Raw genomic sequence first — 26,040 nt, forward strand, 5'->3', positions numbered from 1 at the left:
TACAGTTCTAACCAAACCCCAGTTATACCATTTTGTTTTTTTCTGTTGCTCCTCCAAGACTAATGGTGAGATGAATGGCTTTCTGAATTCCAACTGTTTCTAATCTTGGAGCCCTGAAAAATCCATTGCTGTTTTTTCTGAACCTTGCCCGCACCTCTGTAAATAGGGCCTCTTACAAATTTACTTCGAAATCCCAATTGAAAATTTCCAGGTGTCTCTTACCTGCTGGGATTATGTATGACAATAAGCACCTTGCAGTGCCAGACACATAGAAGATGCTAAACAAGAATTTATTAAACAAACAGGCAAAGAGAAGTCAATGAATGGATACTTAGTTCATTCTACCCATTCTCCTTTTGTGAAAATCCTGTCCTTTCTTGGTGAAATAATCCGTCCAAGTGGGTGAGATTAGTAGTCAGCAATTATTATGAACCTTTCAGAATGTAATCCCTACTGGCAAAGTACAAAAATCAACAAAAACATCTCACGGAACAAAATGATCGATTTCTTTCTAACTTTCCACATTTGGCAATACCTTTGACTTTTTAAAAAATTGCAAATTTTATGAAACCCACATGCTTTTTTGAGAGCACAGCTGGCGAACAATTTAGCACCTGTGATGTATGTAGAGATGGTTATAAAGTGGGTGGGAGAGAAAATGGTGGTAAGGTCAATGTTGGGGTGTTCAGTGTTAGAAAGCAAGCAGTGCTAATGTTTAATATAAAATGTCTCTGCTGAAGATTATCTTTCAAGCTGAATATCTCTTAAATCTATTACATTAAAAAAATATCCACATGGATAGATATTTCACGAGACCTGTAAATTATCTCACAGTGGGTTATTGATCAGCTTATAAAGGCAAGTGAGTAATTACTTACAGAGTATAACCAGAAGAACAGGAATGTGAAAAGATCAAGAAAATATGACAGATGAGAAGGAAGGGAAGCAGTCCTTAAACCACTAAAAACAAAAACAACAAATTAAGAGAACGGTATTAGGTTACCTGGAAAAATAGAAGGCTTACTTTGAATAATGCATAAGGATTTTAGATTTTTAAGGCTTTTGCCCCTGAAAGACTATTGCAGTATTTTGGATTCTAAAGATAGACTGATTTAAAGTGAGAAATATTTCTGATGGTTTGACTAACATGGCAACTTAACAAATATTTTGATATGGCTTCCTTGTTTGTCTTTTTTTGTTTCCTTATTTTTAATAATCAAAGATAGTCATCAAGAGCTAAACAGGTTCTACTACTGCAAAAAAAAAGTAAGCAGATCTCTTTCTTTCTAGTTTACAGATTGGACTTATGTACCATGGTATTTATATTATAGAGGGAAGAATGATGCATTTTTTTCCCCACAAAATATTTAAAATATCTGCCAAAAAAAGTACTATCCCCCAAGACCCCATACAGCTATACCAACTAATTTTATGTCATGGCCACTACTTTAAAAAGAATGTCTCAAGGAGTAAGAAGGCAATTGCTGACTATTTTTCTTTTATCTCTCTCGTTTTAATTTCTACTCTGCTGCCATCCCCTCTGCAGAATATTTTAGGTGAAAATTGTATTCATCATTACTCGTGTTGTTTTTGTTACCAATGAGTAGAAATGTTAACTGTAATAAATTTAGATGTGCACGATTCATTTAAAAATAATTATATAACACAATCAAGTAAATTTGCCATTAAATTATATTTTTTAAAAAAGATTTTACAAGTTAGATTTATCTAATCAAGGAATAAGTATACAGATTTAGATATTTCAATTTAAAATTCTAAACATATTTAATGAAAAGAATAGGGTTTTGCCAAGTTAATATTTGCTAGAGGAAACTAATTAATAGATTTCAGGAATCTTGTCTAGGTCTTCCCAAGATGATGTGAGGTGAATAACCAACCAGTAATAAAGGTGTTCATTTAGTAGTGTCTAGATTGACATGACTCTTACAAAGGTTAAATTTTCTTCCACTAGTTTTTTTCTCGTTAAATTTCTTTATGCCTTTTTCTACAACGTGTTCTCTGACAAGCATTGAGTCATTGGTGCACGCAGGCAAACAGCCCATAAATTCACCCCGCAAATAAAAATATGGGCTCACATTCACACGCCAGTGGAGACTCACAGAGGTTTCGGCTCTGGGGTGAAGTGATTTCAAGCTCATCCGTTTAGAGGGATACTTTCATTCTCCGCTGTCAGAATGCAGTGCCGCAAAGATCCTCCGAGGGGAGCTCAACCACAGCCTACAGCATCGCGTCTTAGGCCCTACCACCTTGGTGCAAGGTCATTCAAACTCCCTCCCTCTTTCTCTTTCTCCAACTGGGAATTCAACAATACAATCTTGACTGGAGTCTTCAGACTATACCATTAGCTTATTGAGCAACTGCACCTGCTTTTAAATTTTAATGATGCATTTTTAATATGATAAATGTAGTATACTTGAACGGTTTTATATGCAGGTCAGATAAACTATGATTTTTTTTTTTTTTTTTACTCTTCAAATATTACTTTCCGAAGAATGCACTTACAATCGTATGGCTTACGTAGTTACAGATGTACCTGTGGCTTCAGAGTAACTGCCGTTCTGGCCCACTGAGCAGAAAGGAGACGTGGAGAGCAGGTGTCTCGAGGTTTTTATAAATTGAGGATTTTAAGCTTAGAATTAGTAAGAGTAAAAGAATGTTTTACCAATAATCTTGCTGACCGTGTTAGCTTATTGAAAACAATATAGAGATGACCTGGAGAAGTTACCTTGGAAATTGTTCAGGACTCCATTTTTCAGGGTGCGGGGAAACAGAATTCAAGGTTTGATATGGTGATTACCTGATTAAAACAGGAAATCATCTGGAAATCAGATTTATTTAAAAGTTGGGATCTCCTTGCACATTCTACGTACCTTTAATCTTACAGCTCCACAGGGAACTGACAATGACCCAAAAGGAGTGATAGGAAGAAATAGTTCTTTTTTTTTTTTTTTTGAAAGACTAATCTGCAAAGTGAAATAGAATATTGAGGTGGAAGATTGAGACAACTCTCCCAGTGATTAACAAAGTTTCTTTAAAATTACCCATTATCTGGATATTTCACAAGAAGACAAGACTTGATTTGAATTAATAGGCTATTAAACTAATTTCTGTAGTTTTAGTTTATGTTCTTCAAAACATTCTTTGGGACACATAGTTATTTTTTAAAGTATCATTTCTTCGTAAGTATTAAAAATTACTACTATTTGTTAAGAAGTATTTATATTTCCTGAATAAGTGACATTCTTCCTTCGCTTTAAAATGTTTTTCTATTCTTTCTGATGTGATTGCTAATCAACATACATTTATTTTTGTGTGGCTTTTTTGAAGTGTTGCATATACTTTAAGACTGCCTAAGAGGCTAAGTGGCTAAAATCTGAAACGATCATCTTACAATGGTCTTCATTAAAAGGTAAGCATAGAAGCTATCAGAAAGCATCAGTGTCTTCTGAAAAGAAGCATTAACAAAATTGTTTTAATGAATCCAATGCAATATTGCAACAGTTATCTTTAAGAAAGTCCAATTTATTCCTGACTTTCTTGTAAAGCATAACACAAACTCCTGATGAACTTGAAAAGTTGGATCTTGGAAACACACACAATATGCCTATGCACTTATATTAGAGTCACTTGCACACAAACAAGGTTTTGGATAATACAGGCAATTATAAAAGAAAAAAACTAACACATTCAATATATATGCAGAAATAGGCTGAGAACATAAAACTCATAGGAAAAGAATCTTGTATATTTGAGGAACACCAGAAGAGTGTGCATTTTTTCATGACCAAAGAACAATCGTTTGTTTTACCAACCACGGTTTCATATACAGCCACTCCTATATCTTTCCCTCAGTCACAGAATTTGGTGATGGTTCAGTATGAACTAAACCCTGAAGTTAATTTAACAAATTGCATAATCCACCACAGTGGAAGGAGTCAGGAAATTAGACAAGAATAACAAAGTGTAATGTATCAGGCAACAATATTTATCATCATGCTTTGTGAGATATTAACTAAAAATAATTTGTTACTATTTTAATACATTTTAAAGCTAGTTTTATACATTTAAACGAATTCGTTGATTGTGCAAACCACCTGATGTAGAAAACAAATGGACCTTTCAGCAAATGGCTGAATGAGAAAGTAGGAGCACAATGAGCATCTTCCTGGTCTCAGAAGACCTGGTTTCCAGCTGTCCTTTAGGAGCAAACCGATATGCCGACCTCCTTTCTCTCACTTGGTTTCTTTCAGTTCTAAGATTCCTTGAAAGCGAGGCTCTTTTTATTTCTAGTACTGTTCGTCTCAGGCAACCCTAGAGTCGATCGTTTGTGATCTTGCCATCCTCACTAGACTGTGAATTCCTCCCGAGCAAGAATTGTAACATTTAACGTCAGCATCCTCAGAGCTCAGCACAATGCCTGGCACAGAGTCATGACCTAATAAGATGCAGTGAATATATTTATACACACAACAATGACTCTTCTGATAAATGCCAGTAATTCAGTGAATATCACACTGCAAGTCCTTATGGAGACAAATTAGCTGAACACATTGTGCCTCGCTTTCACTATATAAGAAGAGGTAAAATATGTCTCTTATCAGAGAAAAACAATAAAACTCCACGCTCCTAATTCATGTACATAGAGTTATTTAAAAGAATGGACTTTAGGAAGCATCACAGAGATCATGATTGGTAAACGGATAGAGACCGCAGAGGAGATTCTGGAGGGGAAGGAAAGATGAAATCTAGGGTCCATGTGCATCCTGGCCTCTTTGCTGAGATTACAAACGTGTGCACATTTCCTCCAGCGTGCTTTTGGACATTAATTTCCTAGAAACTGAATCGAGTCCAAAATCTATTTCTATTCTGGCAGAGTAGCATGCCAGCGCTTTTTTTCTTTAGGTACCTTTGGCGTGTGTTCAATTACAATTAATTCTTAAAAATAATATTTCAGTTCAACTCTGGGTTTGAAGACATTAAGTCTCACTGAAGCTTATTTGGACAAATAAGGAACTAATCCATGCCTAAAAAGCATTGGAAGTAGAGGCTGGTTTTGGGGTAAACAGTAAGAGGAGGTAGAAATTTTCAAGTACAATGTATGACTCTAAGAGGCTTCCATTTGTACTTGTAAGGCAGTGTGATTTAATGTAAATAGGACGGTATTAACAGGCAATCCACGTACTTACCACTACCTGAAAGGTTTTTTTGTTTCTTTTTCTATCTTCAGTCTCCAGCATTAGAATATAAGCTTTGTTTTCTTTTCCGCGATTTCTTCAGTGCCTGGTAAGTAGTGGTTCCTCTAATGAGTATTTACAGAATTAACAAACACAGTTCCAAGAATCCCTGGAACACCTACTATGTGCAATATTGTGCTAGTGATTAAAGATGCCCATTGATACCAGGAAGCAATGCCTAGGTCACATGTAGTAATCAGAAAGGCATTAGGACCATCTATAATTAAATGCAGAAAAGTTGAGGCAGAAAGTGACTATTTTTCTTAATAAGAGGGCTGAGATACCCAAGAGATTCACATGCTTTAGTGACAGAGGACTTCATGAAGGCACTGGCACTTGAGCTTAGCCTTGGATAATGTGTCATATATATATTATACATGTTATAATTTGGGGCAACTATTATGCATATTAAAACATAGGTAAATATGTAGTATGTAACTCATATTACAATATGGAGGAGAAGTGAGACTAGATGCTCTGTCCATTGGGGCAGTGAGGAATTTTCTTTGATTAGAACAGAGAGTGTAAATGGAGAGTAATTTGAAGACTTAGCATGGGTCCAATTATGAAGGTCCTTAAAAAAGATAGGGACATTTTTTCCTGTTTTAGTAGACAAATGAGTGACATATGAAGGTGGTATTTTAGGAAAATTAGTCTAGCAGTGATATTTAAGATCATTTGGAATGTTGGTGGAATTTGAAACTAGGGTGACCATTTAAGATATGATTGCAGTAATTCATATATTAGATCATAAGTGCATAATGGCACAGTCAGAATGGAGTAAGACAGAATCCAAAAGACATCATAAAGGAAGAATCAGACATTTTTAAGTAAATGGAGTAGGTGATGAAAGGGAAGGTTATACCAAAGGTGATTGGAAGGTTTTGGTTTGGAGTGGTAAGGAGAATATTTTGTCTCTTGTTAGAGAAGTGTGGAAGGAAAATGAGTTTTGAGGAAGAGGAGAGAGTTTGATTTGGGGTAGACACAGCTAGGGTCACTTGGGGGAATCTGGTTGCCATCTGGTTGCAGATCATTAATTCATTCAACATTATTTATTTACCACTTACCATGTGCCAGATAACATGCTAGGTAGTAGAGATTCAATTGCAAAAAAAGAAATCATGTTCCCTGACTCCAGGAAAGGAGGTGATGTCCAGCTTAGATCTTCAGAATGAGTGAGAGTAAACCAGGTCAAAGGGAGAGAGAGGAAGAGTGACTGAAATAAGGTGGGCAGTATGCTCTTTATAAAGCTTGTGGAAAGAGAGCCTAGAACATTCAAAGGGGTGGCTTAGTATGACTGTGCAGGGCCAAGTTCTATTCAATTCAGCATTATTCTAGTTTTGGTCCTTCACCTTGGCCTATATGTGTCATACTAGTGCATAAAAAGTGGATCCATTTCTTGGAGGGAAACTGAAATTAAGTACATTAATTAAATATAACAAGTATATCTAAAGGTGACCATATACAAATTTACATAAAAATGAGTAAGTAATTCTGACATTCTTGGTCAAGAAGAATTTAGCAAATCGTCTATCTTTTTCATAGAAGTCACACTATATCGCCTTCTGGTTATGTATAGGTCCTATTTCACCCATTATACTTGAAAAAAAGTATGCTTGAATCTTCTGTATCCTAATAGAAGTATAAACACAATGCCACTTGATACGCTAATAATGGAGAAGAGAAAACCAATTTACAGCTAAGGTCCAAGAAATCTCTAGAAAGTAATAGACCTCAAATTCCTGATCTCTGGGGTTCAAAGTTAGGGAAATATACTAGGGTGAACTAGGGTGGCTAATATTCAAGTTGTGGGGAGAAGATATTAATGACCTCTAAAGAGAACTTTAATGCAATGACCTGAGCATAATTCAAGGATATATGTGTTGAGAGGGAGAGGGAGTGCAGACCTGACACCATGAGTGGCTGAGGTCAAGGACCCTGAAGACTAAGAACTTCTGGCATTATATTGTTCTCATAGGAGGACCACTACAAATATGAACGTAAACTCAGTATAACTTGAGGCCCAGAACCGTAATGGAAAGTATCTTGTAGACTACATGATCAGTTCCCAACAATGATGTGAGAAACAGCATTGATAGTGAATTGAACAGATTCTCTGTTCTTTTTGTTTTGTAGAGGGGTTTAGAAAGTAGATTGGCCCACTTCAGGCCCAATTCTTGATCAGGGCGACTGGACAATCAGAAGTCAAGAACACCACAAAGAAGAGACCAAACTTCCTGCTTAAAAGAATAATGTGTTCATTTTCAAAAGATTAACAGGAAGAGAGGAATTGTGGCTATTCCTACATCATAGGCTTGTTGTGAGGATTAAACAAATTCATACTTAGCACTTAGAACCACTCAAGGTGTGTGTGTATATATATATATATATATATATCTTTTCTTAGCTACTTGGGATACAAAAATCATCAGTTTTCTTGATAACATGAAATAAAAATAAGGTCAAGTTGGCTTTAAAATTTCTGAGTCAAGACATCTGTGTGATAATACCAAAGGAACCATGGTGATTAAATCCAAGAGGTGAAATCTTCTATGCCCTGGGCATTCCAACATGGGTGATACCACTGCTCATCTCTGTCACTTGACATCTGAGGCTGACCCCAGTTTTTGTGTATTTTTTTCTTAAGACATATGAACATATTCAACTAGGTATTGTCTAGGCTTACATACCTGGGTACAATTCTGCCTCTTTGAAAATTAATCTTAGAGTTACAAGGCATGCCTCCTAAGGAGTGTCCCAACATATCCCATTATGACCACCTATTCACTGACACTGAAGAGAAGCTGACAGACAGGTGAACTCAGAGAGGGCAGTGAAGACCTATCTTCCCTGGAGTAGGTTTTAAGTCATAAAATTGTTAGATGGGCTTGAGGGAATGCCTTGCCATACAATACGCCTTACAGAGGTCCCAATGGCTCCACTTTAGGAATGAAATACCTCTGCATTCCTGCATCATGCCTCATCTGATCAGAGTTGCCCCATTATTTCCTGAGTCTAAAGAATTTGTAGGAGTGTTCTCAATGTTACTATCAATAATAATAATCTTTAAGAAAATAAGAAGTTAGAAGATTATAGATGGGAAATTGTCCTAATTTTATATTTTATTTTATTTTATTTTTTTAAGATTTTATTTATTTATTCGAGAGAGAGAGAGACAGCGAGAGCAGGAACACAAGCAGGGGCATAGGGAGAGGGAGAAGCAGGCTCCCCGCTGAACAGAGAGCCCGATGTGGGGCTCGATTCCAGGACCCTGGGATCATGACCTGAGCTGAAGGCAGCTGCTTAACCAACTGAGCCACCCAGGTGCCCCAAATTGTCCTAATTTTAGAAAAAAAGAGAGAAGCTATACTTTTAAATCTATAATTGATAATCTTACTCTTTGTTTCTACTGGTATTCTAGAATAGTTGGTGAACAGGGAAATGTGGATTCAAAACTATGCTATTCCCATTTCCTTCCAGATGGCGTTGCTAGATTGGAAAATGAAGTAAGTGTTGCAGGGTATATTTGAGAATTTGTCATGAAACCATTGTGGACAATAAGGGAAGATGGTGACTGGATTATATGGGGGGGGGGTGCCTTAAATGGCTGATCATTCAAACTCAGACACATTTATACCCACAACAGGAGTCCTATGTCTATTGCTACAGAATTGACTGTGGCTTATTCACCCTGTCCTTCTCCAAAGACAGCAAGTCTGTCTTCTTATACCTATAGATAGAATTGAGTTGGAAGGCCTAGCAAGCTAAAAATTGGAATGTAGGTATAAGAATCGAACACATTTTAACAGACTGCATATATAAGTCAAGCCAAAAAGATTGAGGCACGTTCTTTTTATTTTGGGTGGTACTCTGTCAGTCAACATTTACCAGGGTGTGTTGGAAAAGTGTCCTTGAACTCTGTCTGTGTGCCTAAAGAGAAAAATACAACTTTCCATGTCTCAATAACCATTTCCCCCACACAAAAGACCTCAGGGAAGGAGGATCTCCAAAATGGCAGCTATTGCTTAAGCAGAATGTACCTGAGACATTGATGCTTTGAGAGTTTGTGTAACTGGCTATATACATTGCTTGTCCTTCCACCCAGGGGGATTCAGTTACATGTATATAGCAAGAAGAGAAGTATTTCTTTATTCTTTATTTATTTTTAAGTAGGTTCCACACCCAACATGAGGCTTGAACTTACAACCCTGAGATTAAGAGTCATGTGCTCTACTGACTGAGCCAGCCAGATGCTGCAGAAGATGAGTATTTCTGATGAAGGGCATACTTTGCATTATACACATAATGCAAGCAAAAATAAGACATGATGTGTTTCGTTTATATTTCTGGTCTCAACATTGCGTATTACTAAGAGACATTTGAAATGGTGATATAATATTTCAGTTCTTAACTTGCCTTCTTCACCAGGATTTCAGGTTTAGGAACACACTTTCCTCTAAGACTCCTAATTGGGGCAGGAACACTTGCTTAACTGTCAAAAGGCCCCAACTCATGCTGATAGGATGCATTCCCAGTATGCCATAGTCTTGCTTTTGTGCTTCTTTCCCTAGACAGCTGACCCCACCTGCCATCAGCATTCTTGCTTTCACTTTCTCTGGTTTCAGTTACACCCCCCCCCTTCCTGGCCTGGTCAGCAGAAGTCCAGGAGCAGATGATCCTCCTGGATCATACTTCTGAAGTATGGTGAGAAGGTCAATAGTAGTCTAGTGCTAGGTCACAATGCCTATGTCGTTCTCCTCACTTCATCTCATCACACAGGCATTTTATTATCTTACTTCAAAATAAGAAGAGTAAGTACAGTACAGTGAGAGAGAGAGAGACCACATTCACATTAACTTTTATTATGGGATGTATATTGTTATAATTGTTCTATTTTATTGTTAGTTATTGTTGTTGATCTCTGCCTATGCTTAGAGTGGTACCTATTTACAGTAAGTGCTCAATAAATATCAGAGATGACACTTACTACAGCTGTCCCTGTGGTTTTGTCCTTGTTGTTACTACCTGACTACTTGATGCATCTCCTAGGTTCTGCATATCAAATTACCATTCTTGGGGCACCTGGGCGGCTCAGTTGGTTAAGCGACTGCCTTCAGCTCAGGTCATGATCCTGGACTCCCTGGATCGAGTCCCGCATCGGGCTCCCTGCTCGGCAGGGATTCTGCTTCTCCCTCTGACCCTCCCCCCTCTCATGTGCTCTCTCTCTCTCATCCTCTCTGTCTCAGATAAATAAATAAAATCTTTAAAAAAAAAAATTACCATTCTTCTTCAAGGCTAATGTCGGATGCTTTGACTATTATGAAATCTGTATGATTATTAAAACCAATGTTATGCTCTACATTACTAAAGCGTGGTTTATTCCTATCATGACCCACTTCTCTTAGCGTATCAAGTGGCATTGTGTTAAAATATACTTCTATTAGGATACAGAAGATTCAAGCATACTTTTTTCCAAGTATAATGGGTGAAATAGGACCTATACATAACCAGAAGGCTATATAGTGTGACTTCTATGAAAAAGATAGATGATTTGCTAACAAGTTTATCATAGGTATGTATGCACATATAGGTAAAAACATAGCATATACAAGGTTTGGTACCATCCCTGGGTTCAGACATCCACTGCGGGTCTTCGAACAATATCCCCACAGATACAGAGGACTGCTGTACTATTAGTGCAGTGAGGACAATAATTCCTTGTGCTCTCTCACAAATTCTAGTATGTTATTGATTATGTAATAAATTTTTAGTTCTCATTGTTTGTTGCCCTGTTGGCAAGAACTGTGTGTGTCCTCCTCACCCCTTTCCCTCTTGTACTGTTCTCCAGTTGATAAAAGTAGATTGCTTTTATTTAGAGAAAAGTTACAAATTCTAAGTATTTCATCCTCCCAGGGAAGCCAAACTATTATCTTCTAGTTAAATGAGCAGACCATAGATCAATACTGTGTCTTCTGAAATATCCATAGAACAATATCTATCAGCATTAACATCATTGGCTGGAAGTTACCATTTCTCTACAAATACCATCATTGAGGTAGTTCCTCCTTGGCCGTTTTTCTTTTTTAAACAAAATATATTAGAAACTGTACTTTAGAGAAATAACAGAGATTTATCCCTCCTTTTATTTTATGGAAGAAAGCATGATTACATTGATTTCTCCCTTCAGGTTTTTGCCTAGAATAGTGAAAGCTAAAATACTCATTTTGGTATCATTTACCAGAGTTAATTACAACACGCTCACTAATATAAAATATCTTAGTTTTCAACTTTGTTAATAATTCATCATAATTACTCTTTAGTATTTCAGTCTTCAAAGTCCTTTGCTTTTGAGGGTGGAAATGAGCGGGAGGTACAGTGTAAGAATATTCGGGGTATTTGAAGCTGAAATGACCTTCCTTATTACTCATTTTTGAACCATATTGCACTTTTTGCTGCAACAAATACACAAGTTGCCATGGAAGTGTATGATGGTTATATGTATCAAATGTACCCACATTCAGTACATTCAGTGGTCTCTATCATTCTTTTAGGAAAGGAGAAATGTTTGAGTTAAATTACAGGAAATTCGAAATGGTCTTAAACATTATTATAAGAAGATGCACAATTTTAGGTAATATATGTAAAATGTGATACTCTATGCAGGACAGTAAGATATGGTGGTATAGGATGAGGGGATAATAAAAGATGTTCCATTTATAGATACTGGGGAAAAATGTGTGGAAAATAAACAGTTTGGAAGCACACATTCACATTATGGTAGGTAGTTTTATTTTGGACTATATCCTAAATGCACTTCTTTTTTCAACTTATAAATCTCATTACATGGTACAGATTAAGTACTTAAAAAATCTTGAATTTGTGCTTTAACTTGATGGGCAATGAGTCAGAGATTTCAACCTTTATAAATTGAATATATTAATATGCATGTAGAGCTAAATCCCACCTTGATGTCTGGCAAGGAGAGAGGTATTACTGGAATTTAAAGATGGGGACCATTAAAGACATGTAGTATCTAGAGTTGAAGAGTTTGCCTCAGAAAACATGAGTTCTGGACCTTGGAACTGGTCTTGGAATATTATATTTGCTCAGATATTTTAACTCTCAATCTGCCTCATATATATATATATACACACACACATATATACACACATATATATATATAAAGAGAGTGCTAATTTTGTGTTCTTGAAAGGAATGGAAATGTGAGAATGAATTAATTATTTCATAAGCCACTTGAAGATTCAGAAACAATCACTGAGCAAGTGCCCAGAATCTGTAAAAAGTGCAGCCTTCAATCACTTTCTTCTCTTCCAAATACCAGATCTAAAGGCTATGGAGAGCTTTGTTTCTCCAACTGTTCTCATCATGGACAAAATTTTGAAAAAACAAAACAAAACATAGTGCTCAATTTATGTTTTTCACACCTAATGAGGTGAGAAATTCTAGGCAGTCCCAAGAAACATTTTCGGTGTACTGGAATTTGATCTCTGTGAAATTTAGCAGTTTCATTGTGACAGTTTTAGCTTAATTTTACATAGTTTTCTCTTGCATTGTTTTAAGCTTATGCTAGTTTTTCTTTGCTAATAACACAGATGGCACCAAAAACAAACCAGTGAAATCCTGTTTTTTTTTTCAAAGTGCAGAAAAAAGTTACATAAAAACTCTCAAGTTAGAGAAAAACCATTTTTAAATATAATGTTAGAATAACAGTTTCACGAAGTTCATTAGGACCTCAGTTTTAAAAAATGAAGACACAAAATATCCATTGTCATTACATTAAAATGTCATATTTACTGGATGTCAGTAGTGAATTGTTGCTCCAAAGTTTTTAAAATGTGGACATTTCTCAAGACATTGGAAAAAATATTTACCCAGCATGTTTGCATGGTAATGTTTTGATTTTTTTGTGTACATCTTGGTTAATACTTCAAAGGTATACTAATTCTTTCAGGTCTCTACGTATGCATAGCTATAGTATTATTACCTTTGTGCAATTAAGTAATAATCTCCATAGGTTTGTAATTTATGCTAAGGAAGCAACTTAACTCACTAAGAAAGTAAGACTAAATACACTGTTTGATGAGTTATCCTTTCATTCTGTCAAGTCTAGATAACCCATTCGTGGGAGCAGGGGATAAATATCCTTTTAACTGAGGGAAGAAGATTGGACTGCATACTAACAGTTACCCACTTTTCTTTAAAATTGTATGTTCCCATTCCTACAATGTCTTCGATTATTGTAAGAGTTTCCTAGCCAGGCCCTTTGATTAAAAGGCTTACCTTCCAAATCGAATATGCATGTTGATATCACATGTCTTTCTAAATTATGTTTTTAGTCATTTCTCTGCTCAAGAGCAATCCGTGGCTCCTAACTGTCTGAGATCCTCCACAATATGGGCTTAGTTTATTCCACTGTTCTCTCAAAATCCAACTGGTCCACCGAACCTTCCTGAAAATAGCATGGGTTTGAATACCAAAGTCAACACTCACTCACTTCGGCAGATTACTTAAACACTGGGTCATCTGTTGAATGGGGATGACAAGAACAGTACCCACCTTCCAGAGCTTTTGTGAAAGTGAAATGAGTTATAAAATGTGAATGCTTAGAGTGGTACCTATTTGCAGTAAGTGCTCAATAAATATCAGAGATGACACTTACTACAGCTGTCCCTGTGGTTTTGTCCTTGTTGTTACTACCTGACTACTTGATGCATCTCCTAGGTTCTGCATATCAAATTACCATTCTTGGGGTGCCTGGGCGGCTCAGTTGGCTAAGCGACTGCCTTCAGCTCAGGTCATGATCCTGGACTCCCTGGATCGAGTCCCGCATCGGGCTCCCTGCTCGGCGGGGAGTCTGCTTCTCCCTCTGACCCTCCCCCCTCTCATGTGCTCTCTCTCTCTCATCCTCTCTGTCTCAGATAAATAAATATAATCTTTAAAAAAAAATTACCATTCTTCTTCAAGGCTAATGTCGGATGCTTTGACTATTATGAAATCTGTATGATTATTAAAACCAATGTTATGCTCTACATTACGAAAGCATGGTTTATTCCTATCATGACCCACTTCTCTTAGCCTGCCTTGTAGTCTAGTTGTGTGCACAGGTGTCTTTATCCTGCTCACAGGAAATCGAAACATTAGGAGCAGAGTGAAGTACTATCCATTATGGTGCCTTTCAATGTGTCAAAGAAGCAATCATTCATAGTAAATATTGAAAAATATCTCCTTGATAGTTTCATATAATATCTTTGAAAATGGGCATCTCATGCTAGTCTGTGGACAAGATTCCTGTTGGTAGCTTGAAATCTTAACATTTGTTTAAAAGGTCTCTGATAGATTGTCTGTGTTCATTCACATAGGTCTATTCCTGTGTTTAATGAAACCAAACGAGGATAATTCATTTGAGAGATCCTATCTTGGTAAAATTATATTTTTCTACATGGTAGGGTATACATTTTCAGTGATACATTACTACGTAATAGTATTAGACATTTGCGTTTATTACATAAAGTGAGAGCAAGGCATAATATATTCATACTATTTTCCTCCTCATGATCATATCTATATATGTGGGAAAAGTTATTAAAAATTCACACTGTGATATTTGCCCACTGAGATCTCTTGATATTTCCGAAGGCTACATTCCCTCTCTCTTTGGTTTTTTTCAGTCATTTTTTCCAAGCACCATATAATGCTTAAATTTTAAGTTTCAAGAGAATATGGAGAAGTATAGTTACAAAGTCCAGATATTCTTCATCTGAATTTCAGCCAAGAAGCAACTTATCATGCCACTGAAACAAGATATGTCACTATGGAATTTGATTTATTGCATGCTTCAGTTCTTAATGGAACAGAATAAGGCAATCTACCATGATTGTTGCTTCAAGCATAAGGTTAGAGGAGAAGTAATGCAAACACCCTCACAACGGGGATGATGGAAACTATCCGCTTCTCTCTGGGCTTCTTGCTGACACCCACCCTTGGATTCTCGGGTCACTCTCAGTCAGATCTTCTCAATCATCAGCCTCCTTATGTGACATCGGAACAAGCTGAAAAATTATTTTTTTTTAAGTTGGAAAAATAAGTGGTTATAGTGCATCCTCTGTGGGAAATTTGGAAGCATACTTTGTAAATATGAGAAATTCATGAGGTTCAAGTGATTTATGTCCTCCTTCAAGAAAACAGGGATTGGGGTAACAGAGAACCTTCTTATAACTCATTCAACTCATTGCAAGGTCAGTAGCCAATAAAGACATCACCATCCATGATGAACTGTGGATGGGTTCCACCCCCAATTTTCCTTTTATCCCGGAGTCCTAGATAAATGCCATCATGGGGCCTTTCGTGTTCCCGCTTCTTTGTCCTCTTTAGGTACCCAGCAAGAAATAGCAAGGGGAAATTAAAGAGAAGGTAATGTTAAGCTGATACAATTTTATCTCAGAAGTAAAATGCCACTGATACTGAAGAGATGCTTTTGCAGGGTAAGAAATGAAGAAGTAGAACTATTTGACTAATATAAGGGTTATCTTAACATGCTAGTTATCGTAATTTACAGATTTTATCAGTTAGCTTTGTGTCTTCAAAAAGAACTAGTTCTTTGTTTTTCCAGTAAATGTTAAATAAATTTGGATTTTTGTGGGTGCAATGGTGACTAGGACTTCCCTGATGATATTTAATGGACTTCACAGAGGCAGTCGCTTACTGATAACCGCTTCTAAGTTCCCATTCATAAATGGTCATGCTTACTTGTTTCTGTTTTGTAAGTCCACTGATTACTTCCAGTGCACATTACAAATCTTTTATTATTTCATGTTTGTTAAAAACTTATGATATATATTATATAGTATTCTACTAATTTCTCTCTCTTTCTCTGTGTGTGTGTGCATGTATTTACAAAAGTCGGTCTTCTATTCTCACAACATGCTGTGTACTCTATATACCAGCTTTATTTGAAGTTTGGAAGATAGAGATTAGTAACATTACCAAATGTTTATAGGAGATTTCTCGGTTCTCAAAATAATTTCATATATATATTTTTTTCTTCTGATACTAAAGTCACCCTCTAAGATATGCATAGTATATTACCATTTTAACTCCATTTTGCAGATGAGGAAAACACGGTGTAAAAAAAAATAAAATTATTAGCCTTTAATAAGTAGCAACTGAACTGTATTAGAGGCAAAGATAACTAGAATTCATGTTTCCTCCTTTATGAATCTCTTCCCCACATTTGTTAAGTCTTTCACAAGCTGTTATTGTGTTTGAAACCCTGTAATGTGCAGTGCTGAAGGAAGCATACTAAAAAGGCAGGTCTTACCATTAGCCTTCAGAAAAGCTGTACGTAGAAGGGAGGGAAAAGGCTACCGTGCTGCTTTAAAACACAATTGTGCCTCTAGGTGAGTATGATTTGTTTTCAGCGTAGATGGCTTTGACTGGAAATTAAGGTTTCTAGGGTAGGCTTCAGAAGGAGACTCCCAAACAAAAACATATCTGGGCTTCTCCACGTAAAAAAGTAAGATGAATTTAGGGGTGAAAGAACAAAGTAGATGATAAAGTGGAGAAGAAGAAGATATTCTGAACAAGACTTAGGATGGCTACACAAAGTACAGTGGGGAAATTTCTTGGTGCCCAAGGATGTTTAGGATTTGGAGGGAAGGCATTTGCTATGTGCTTCTGGAATTTAATCCTTTACCCCAAACCTTCAGTAAAGTTTTCCAAATGCATGTGCTCTGCACATATATACTGCCCCCTTCACCTAGAAATCAGGAAAAGCCACTGTGTTCTCAGCTGGGTCTGTAATAGTCTATATATACTGGAGGAGGTGAGAGCTCCATGCATAGGGGAACACTGGATAAGACTGACCATGCAATGTCAACAGTTGGGAATTTTCAGAGATTTGGAGAGAGTTTGAAGCTTGTCAGAGGAAAAGGTAATCTCTTAGGAGAACAAGCACAAAGTTAGTGTGAAATTGTTCAACTTGCTCCCTCTATATCCTTTTATTCTACTTATGTTTATTTGCTTATTGTCTGTGCTTTGATTTTCTTCTCCAAAGTCTCTTTTATATTCTAATAGCTCCTTCTATTGGTTAACTATGTAATTATGGCATCAACTATACAATAAAAACTCCTACAGAATTCATGGAAGGTAAGAAGCCTAATGAACACAAAAATTGCTTAATTAGCGATGGAAAGGTGGAAAGGAAGAACTATTTCCCCAGGATCAGACGCTGTGTATCGACTGGGCCTATTTGCTCTTGGAAGAGCCAGCAGAACTTACCTCAAACTCAGTTCTAGGACTTGTGAACGTCAAAGTTATCCTTCCTTATGATTTCTGAGACTCTTCTAAGGCTCACTTACATGCCTGAAATTCTTTCTGCTACATGTTTCCTTATCTTGAAAATCTAATCTTTTATTAGCACGTGCACACACACATGAGTCCGTTCAACATTTTATGAATATGGTTGACTTACCGAACCTGGGGAGTTTGTGAGACCCATCATGGTGCATAACCTTCTATCTCGTTACCTCCAGCCTCTCTTCCTATCAGCTCCATCTCTTTTCTTTCCTCTGAGCCTCAAAGGTAAGAAAAAACATTCCTCTCCATTTCTGGTATGTAGCAACTTACCGGCACTATTTTTATAACTTGAACAAACACTGTGAATATTGCCCTCCATCTCCATCTCCATCTCCTAGTTGACCCAAGTATTTCTTTCACATAGGTATGAGCTCTCCCTAAAAGGGATTCAGATAGCCTTTTCTCCAAATTTTCAAACAGGTAAATATTTTGTATCACATCTACATTACAGATACCGGCAGACCCTACTTATCTAAAATTACAATTATCAGGACTCTTCTCATGATTTAATAAATATTCAGAACAGGCAGCTTAGAGGGTTAGAATTTAGTTGTCTGGCTTTTATAAATAATACTCTTACTTGTTGGAACCCTGGATAATGTTTAAATATATTCATTGACTCAGGATTTATCTAATTGGTTTATAGGGAAGATAATTTAATTAAATGCCTAGTTTATTTTCAAAAATGGTAAATGAATGCATCTGTGCTCTCAAGGGTTATCTATCTATGAGAAATCCTATTTTAGAAATCCCTAAATCCAAACACAGTCAAGGAATGAAAACATTATCTTCTCTTTTTTCTTTTTTCATTTCATCTGCTCTTTCACTGTGGTACCAAATTGCTCTTCAAAAAATCTTAAGCTTATTTCAAAATTCTCACTAATTTCAAGTGATAACTAAAATCATTGGTTATAGATCTAGTGTCAAATAAGTCTTTATCTCTTCCTGTGGGCGGCTATCTTCTTGACTGATGTAAGTGAAAAAAGAACTGCATTTCTTTTTTCTAGTTGAAAATGGACAATTTAGCCACTGCATGTCTGCCAATGTACCTCCGTATGAGATGTAATTATATGTGAAATAATAACCTTGCTGCCAAATAGTTTTCAGTGCTTTGCTTTATATGAGAAACAATACATTTCTAGTTCCAAAAGGCAATAAGATAATGACATTCGAGTCAATCTCTTGCTGCTTTTACTTTCTTACTACATTTTAAGTCTTTTGCTCATCCCTCTCTAGTTTTCAATATGTTAAGATGACAATCTCTTATTATAATTTAGATAACATAGCCTTTGGTTAATTTTCAGCCTAATTTTTTTCTCTGAAAATGTATGTGTTAAAAAGTCTATTCTTAATTTGTGATAACAGGTTTTAGAAAACATTTCTCTCATATAAATCATCAGCTATTGTGTAGTGTTAGGAGTTTATAATATACTATTTTCACTAATCTATTTTAGTGAATTAAAAGCTTGTTCAAATGAAAAAATGAGTCAGGCAAAAGAAAAGTCAATAATAATAACCAAAATTTATTTAGCACTAACCATGGATCAGTCATCAGGCTAAAATGCATGATGTCTTACATGTATTCTCTCATTTGTTCCTTTCAAAACACCTATAAATTAGGTATTATTCTTTAATTTCCATTTTACACACATTAAGTTGAATTTTTTTATATGTGATTTTTTTTCCCTCTTGCTTCGCAAGAAGCTGGCCCTTTGCCTCTCTGGCTAAGTGGCTTTGTGTTACAGAGCTGAAAGCAAAGTTGTCAGACATACATAAGACCCTCTCTTGGCTTGTTTCTTAGTTTGCAATATTCTAGGCTCACTGTTGTAGAGCAATTGCCAGAAAGGGCATGCTAATATATTATAATATATGAAATAATAACCTTTCTGCATTTATGGTCTCCTTTCTGCCCTACTTGCCTCATTCTTAAAATGTTAGCATACCCTTTCTGGCAATTGCTCTAGCACAGTGAACCTAGAATATTGCAAACTAAGAAACAAGCCAAGAGGGTCTTATGCATGTCTGACAACTTTGCTTTCAGCCTTGTAACCGCAGAGACTAGTTGTATTAGTTGCCTATTGCTGTGGTATAACTAACTTCAAAGCTTATTATAATATCTGTTGATCAGGAATTTGGGAGCATTCTAACTGGGTCATTCTGGCTCAAGTTCTCTCATGAAGTTGCAGTCAAGATGTCCGGAGATGCAGTCATCTGAAGACTTGAGTGGAGCTGGAAGAGCTGTTTCTAAGATGGCTATTTTCTATGTTTAATAAACTGCTGCTGGCTATTGGCCAGAGCTTCAGTTCCTTATGGGACCTCTCCACAGGGACTGTTTAAGGATTTTCATGCTATGGTGATTGGCTTTCCACAGAGAGAAAGATCCAAGGTGGAAGTGGCAGTACCTTTTGTGACTTGCTTCGGAAGTTGTACGATGTCATTTCTGCTCTCCTCTGTTGGTCAGAAAGACCATCTCAGATACAGTGTAGGAGGGGACTACACAAAGAAACAAATTCCAGAAGATGAAGATCACTGGAAACCATCTTGGAGTCTGGTTACCACACCAGTGTACTCTGAAAGCCAAAAGTCTCTTTCTGTTAACATCTATTAAGCTTCCCAGGGCACAGAAGGAGAGAAGATATCCCCAAACTGAAGGAGATTAGATTTTCTACTCACCTCGTAACTTTGGGAGGTGTTCAAGTCAGTCAACAAATGTTTGTGTCATGCACTGTTCTAGGCAATGGAGGATATTCATCAGCAAATAAAACAACAAAGTCCTTGCCCTCAAAGATCTTCTATTCTAGCGTAAAGAGATAAGCAATGAATGTATAAAAAAAAAAGTAAGAGCATTTCAGATGGAAATAAATTCTGAATGGAAAATAAAATATGTGAGTTTGATGTAAACTGGTGGAGGTTCTTTAGTAGTAGCTCACAGGAGTCTGTTTTGAAGAGAATTTGTTAAGCTGACATCTGACTGGTGAAAAGAAGACAGGTAGCTAAAGATCTCAGTGAGGGGAATAGAAGAGGTATCTAGAAGAGTAAAGGCAAAGGTACTAAGAAGGGACCAAATTTAGAGGTTTAAAGGGGCAGAGGAAAGGCCATGTAGCTAGAGGGTAAGTTAGGAGCCAGATCAGGTAGGGTCAGGGTAAAGGATTCTGATTTTCTTTTAAATTTATTAAGCATTTATGGTATAGTGGCAAATAGGGGAGAGACATGATCTGATTTACACTTTAGGAATTTAACCTTGGCTCCTCTATGTAAAATTGAGGAGTGGAAACTGAAACACTTTTATAAGCCTGTTTCCGTCATTCAGGGGATAAATTCTGATTACTTGGAGTCGAGGAAATGAAGTTGATAAAAATAGTCAGAATCAGGATATATTTTGGAAATGGAGCCAAAAGGACTTGGTGGTGAATTCAAAGTAGAGTTCTCAGGAAAGTGAGGAATCAAAGATGATGATAAATGACTTGAACCACTGGGCAGAAGGTGGCCCCATCTGTGGAGATCGGAATGGCATGGGGGAAAGCTGTATAGACATCAATGGAGACCATTCCGTTTATTATCACTAAACTATAATATTCAGTTTAACTTATGTTAATTTAGGACACCTACTAAATATCAAAGTGGAAATGTATAGGCAGTAGGATATTAGTCTTTGAGAAACAGGATTGGGGATCTACTTTGAGAATCCTCTGCATAGTGATATAGAGCCATCAGCACATAGATGGTCTATAACACCATGAGATTGGATTAGGTCACTAGAGAGGGAGTGTAGACAAAGAAATGAGCATGAGCACACAATCAGGGATAATAGGGAGATGAAGAGGGACTAGAACAGCAGCTGAGGAGGACCAGGCAATAGGCCAGAGAAAAACCATAAAAGTATGTTATCTTGAAAACCAAGTGGAAAAGTACTTCAAGAAGAAGGTAGTGATCCAGTATGGGAAATTTTACATGTACATAAAATTTTATATAAAATTGTACATAAAATGTATATATAAATAAAATTCTTCCAAATAAGTACATGTATGTTAATGTATACATGCACATTTATTAAAAAGATTTATTATGAGGAATTGGCTCAGGCAATTATGTAGACTAAGAAGTCCCATGATCTACCATCTGCAAGCTGGAGACCCAGGAAAGCCAGTGGTATATTCCAGTCTAAGTCCCAAGGCCTGAGAAGTAGGAGTATCAGTGGTATAGTTCCTGTCCAAGGGTAGAAAAAGATCAATGTCCCAGCTCAAATAAGCAGACAGACTTTTCCATTCCTCTGCCTTTTTGTTCTATTCAGGCCCTAAATATGTTGGATAATGTTCCCCTACAATGGAGTGCAATCCACTTTACTTAGTCCACAGGTTCAAAAATTAATCTCTTCCAGAAACACCCTCGCAGACATATCCAGAAACACCCTCACAGGCATATCCAGAAATAACGTTTAATCAGATATCTGGGCATCCCAGTGTCCAGTCAAGTTGACACCTAAAATTCCATCACAGGTTAGAACTGAGAATTGGTAATTGGATTTTGCCACATGGAGGTCATAAGAGCAGTTTAGGACGTGGGGAAACACTAAAGAAGAATGGCCACTGTGGCAGAAGGAAAACCAGATGAATGCTGGTTGAGTTACAGGAAAGACAGTGTTCAAATTATTTTCAAAGAGGAGAGCATGTCAAATATTGCTGGGATGTTGAGTAATGTATAGGTAGAATATTGACCACGAACTTATATAAGACATGGATTGTTGGTGTCCTTGATAGGGATAGTTTTAATATAGTCATGGGGATGAAAGCAGAGAGAACTGAGGAGAGATAAATGAGGAATGAAGTGAATGAATCTGGACAACACATTGGGGAGTTTAGGGACCATTCAAAATTTAGTCAAGTCCCAAAATTCTTGGAAAGAAGACCCTATATAATAGAAAAATTGGTAACTCTGACTTGTAATAGATTATTTCAAATGAATCCCTTTGACAATATTTGTGAGATGTGCAGATTATAACAATATTTCTTTGATAACTTTGAAAGCTATAGGAAGACAGCTGAATTTTTTCCTGCTTGGCCTGGACATGATATGTCCAACTTCATTCATTTCCATAGGTGTGATTTTGAAATGTAAGTATACTTGGGCAATGCCTTAACTAGCCATCTGTGCATTGATATAGCTACAAAATAGCTTATTTTTATATATATGGATTATTTGTTTATGCTTATAATGACTTCACAAGAAGAAACATAAATATTATTTTTTAAATGAAGTTTCTAAATTATTCCAAATGTCTTGTTCTTAATTTCATCCAAATATTGAACTTATAATATAACATATGAAAGATCTTCTACTATATCCCTCTTCCCCAAGACAAGCTTCACTTAAATGTCTTTTTAAAAATTTTATTAAATCTTGACATATTTCAGACACAATATAAAAAGATATCGTATTTATTTAATGAACATCTGGATACCATCACATAACATAAGAAATAAAAAGTTACAAAAAATAGATGAAGCCCCCTTGGTTTATTTTTCCCTGACTGCATTTCCTACCCTTCCAAAAGGTATCCATTTTCCTGAATATGGTGTTTATCATTTTCACATGTATTTTTACATTTTATCACATATATTATATAACAGTTATTACACACATGTTATAGCATTATTCTGCACGCTTCCTAACTGCATTAAAATATTATATATTAATATTAATATATTAATATTAAAATATTATATATATGGGGACTTTTACAAGAAAATTCTTTCCAGTATTGTTTCTAAAAGTGAAAAATTGGAAACAATCCAAATTATCCAAAATACATGTATATATATATGTGTGTGTGTGTGTTTCACAGTATTATACCTGGGATGGAACTGAAGGGCATGTTCACCTTCACAGTATTAGATATTGCCCTATTCCCCTCCCAGCAACTTGCATTTGTTAATACTCTAACCCTCAGTATAGAAAAATTTCCTTTCCTCTGTGAACTAGCCAAGAGTCAGTATTGTTATCTCCTACACCTTTAAAGCCCGATTTTAAAATCTATATAAGTACTGTTGATACCAACGGCAAGTAATGGCTTTCATTCATTTTTCATTACAACCATTAAAAATTTCTCTTACTATGATTCAAATTTCTTTCCTTTTGTTCTGACCTCAGGTGAAATAAAGAATAGTATAATTTACAAACTACTGCACTTTAATATTTATTGTTATAAAAAATTCCTTGATTTAAGCTGGAGTTCTACAGATATAATAATCATGAAACAATTAATGATTTTGATGATATTTATACTGACCCTGCAGTTCTTAGAACATAGGTGAATCTCAAGATACATGATCCTGGTGTGTGGGGGTGAGGGTGGGGAAGGAGAGTAATCTCAGGACAGTCAGGACAATAGGGCAAGTAAGTTTGGGGTGAGATGTGGGAAATTCTCTAATTAAGAAATTTACTTAAATATTCTTAATCCAGAATCTTCTAAAGTATTTGGCCAAAATATATTTGGTTAAAAATTGATTATCAACTTTTGGGACACTAGTTTTTCATGAGATATAGTGATTTTAGGAAAGCAAAAGGCAAATATTTTCTTTTCTTTTTTTTAAAGATTTTATTTATTTATTTGAGAGAGCGAGAATGAGAGAGTACATGAGAAGGGGGAGGGTCAGAGGGAGAAGCAGGCTCCTCGCTGAGCAGGGAGCCCGATGCGGGACTCGATCCCGGGACTCCAGGATCATGACCTGAGCCGAAGGCAGTCACTTAACCAACTGAGCCACCCAGGCGCCCCCAAGGCAAATATTTTCTTAAAGACTTAAGAATTTATACTTCGATAGCAAGAGTTTACTTAGTGTTTTTGATTTACAAAGAGAGCATCAAAGAGACTTTCTTTTTTTAAATATAAGAAATCGTTTGCTATTTTGAATGTCTGAATGGTAATATTACTTTTAATGGATTAAAAACATGAAAGAAATGAGTGTTTTTAATTTTCTCTTGGCTAGTATAGTCTAACGGGTAAAATATTGGATGGTGTTTCTGTCCTCTTTATTTTCCATTTCTAATACAAAATCAATTAAGAGTAAGCATTTGGAAATAATTCTTAACATAATTCTGTGATCCCTTTTATAATATAGTTAATGCAATTCCTGCAAGTAAATGGATGTCAATTTCAATAAGTTTCCTAAATGGAGGGTGCTGTGTGAAGCCTTTCATCCTGCCCTTTTAAAATTGACAAACACATAAATAAGTGGTGATTTTATTAGAACCCTACAAATACCTGGCCAAGTCAACTGCTTTTCTATAGCGATAGCTTCTTTTTGTTTAAAAATATGAGGACTGAATTTTTTTCATTCCACTCTAGGCAATTGTTGCAATTAATTAAATATGTAGTAATATCTAAGGTATTCACACAATTATATATATTAAATTTATACATAATATAATTGTATGTCTGTATGTAATTTTCTTTACCTTTTTCAATTTAATAGAATGGTGGATAATGCTGTGATGGGAGTAATGTAACTACATTAGTCTAGAAGCACAGACCAAAGACTGATTGAGTGAAAATAACAATATTCATTTATTAAACAAATACTAATTGACTATCTACTTTGTAAGCTCTTGGAGCCTAAATTCCTAAATTAGATGCAGGAGAGCACAATAAAGAAAATAGATGAGTAAATTGTGTAGTATGTTGAAAAGGTAAAAATATACTGACCCCATGCGGTGAAAAATCTCTTCAAGTCACTTGGTAAGCTTATTTCATATTATTTATTTTATATATAATACATATATAAAATATACAACATATAAATATATTTTTTATCTCCTATCTATTTCCATAGTAATAGCATGTGGTATAGTGTGTGTATTCCAAATCCCTTTATCTTCTTTATTCTTCTGAACCTAAATAAACCTGTTTTAATACCTCATATATTTTTATTATTGCTTAATTTCATTATCCTTATTACAAAATATAAATGCTTTGACATTATTTTAATGCAAAAACCACTTTAAATATTCCTTTCTACATATTTGCAGGTTGCATTGTGAAATCAGAGTGAAAAATGTAATGTTGTGATATATTTAAGTAGCACTAGAACATTATTGCTTGCCGCTGCTCTATGTGAAACAATTTAAACTGAAATAAATGTGAAAACATTCTGTTCAAAGTGTTTCTATTAGGTAGTATATAAATTGTAGTTTCTGAAAAAAATAGACTGGATAATTTTCAAGACAAATGCTATCAACTGATAGTCTTTCTTCAGTGAAAATTTAATATGCTTAAACTTAAAGGAAAGACTGAAAAATATGCAGAAAACAAATTTGAATAAAAGTTGAACATGCAGGATGTAAAGAAGCCTAGTAGTATTTTTCATTTGTGTTTTATTTTAGGTAAAAGTTTATTATTTATCTCTTCTTTACCAGT

Source organism: Mirounga leonina, unplaced genomic scaffold (genome assembly GCF_011800145.1).
Source record: "Mirounga leonina isolate KUSES-001 unplaced genomic scaffold, KU_Mleo_1.0 Mir_127, whole genome shotgun sequence".
Taxonomy (NCBI): Eukaryota; Metazoa; Chordata; class Mammalia; order Carnivora; family Phocidae; genus Mirounga; species Mirounga leonina.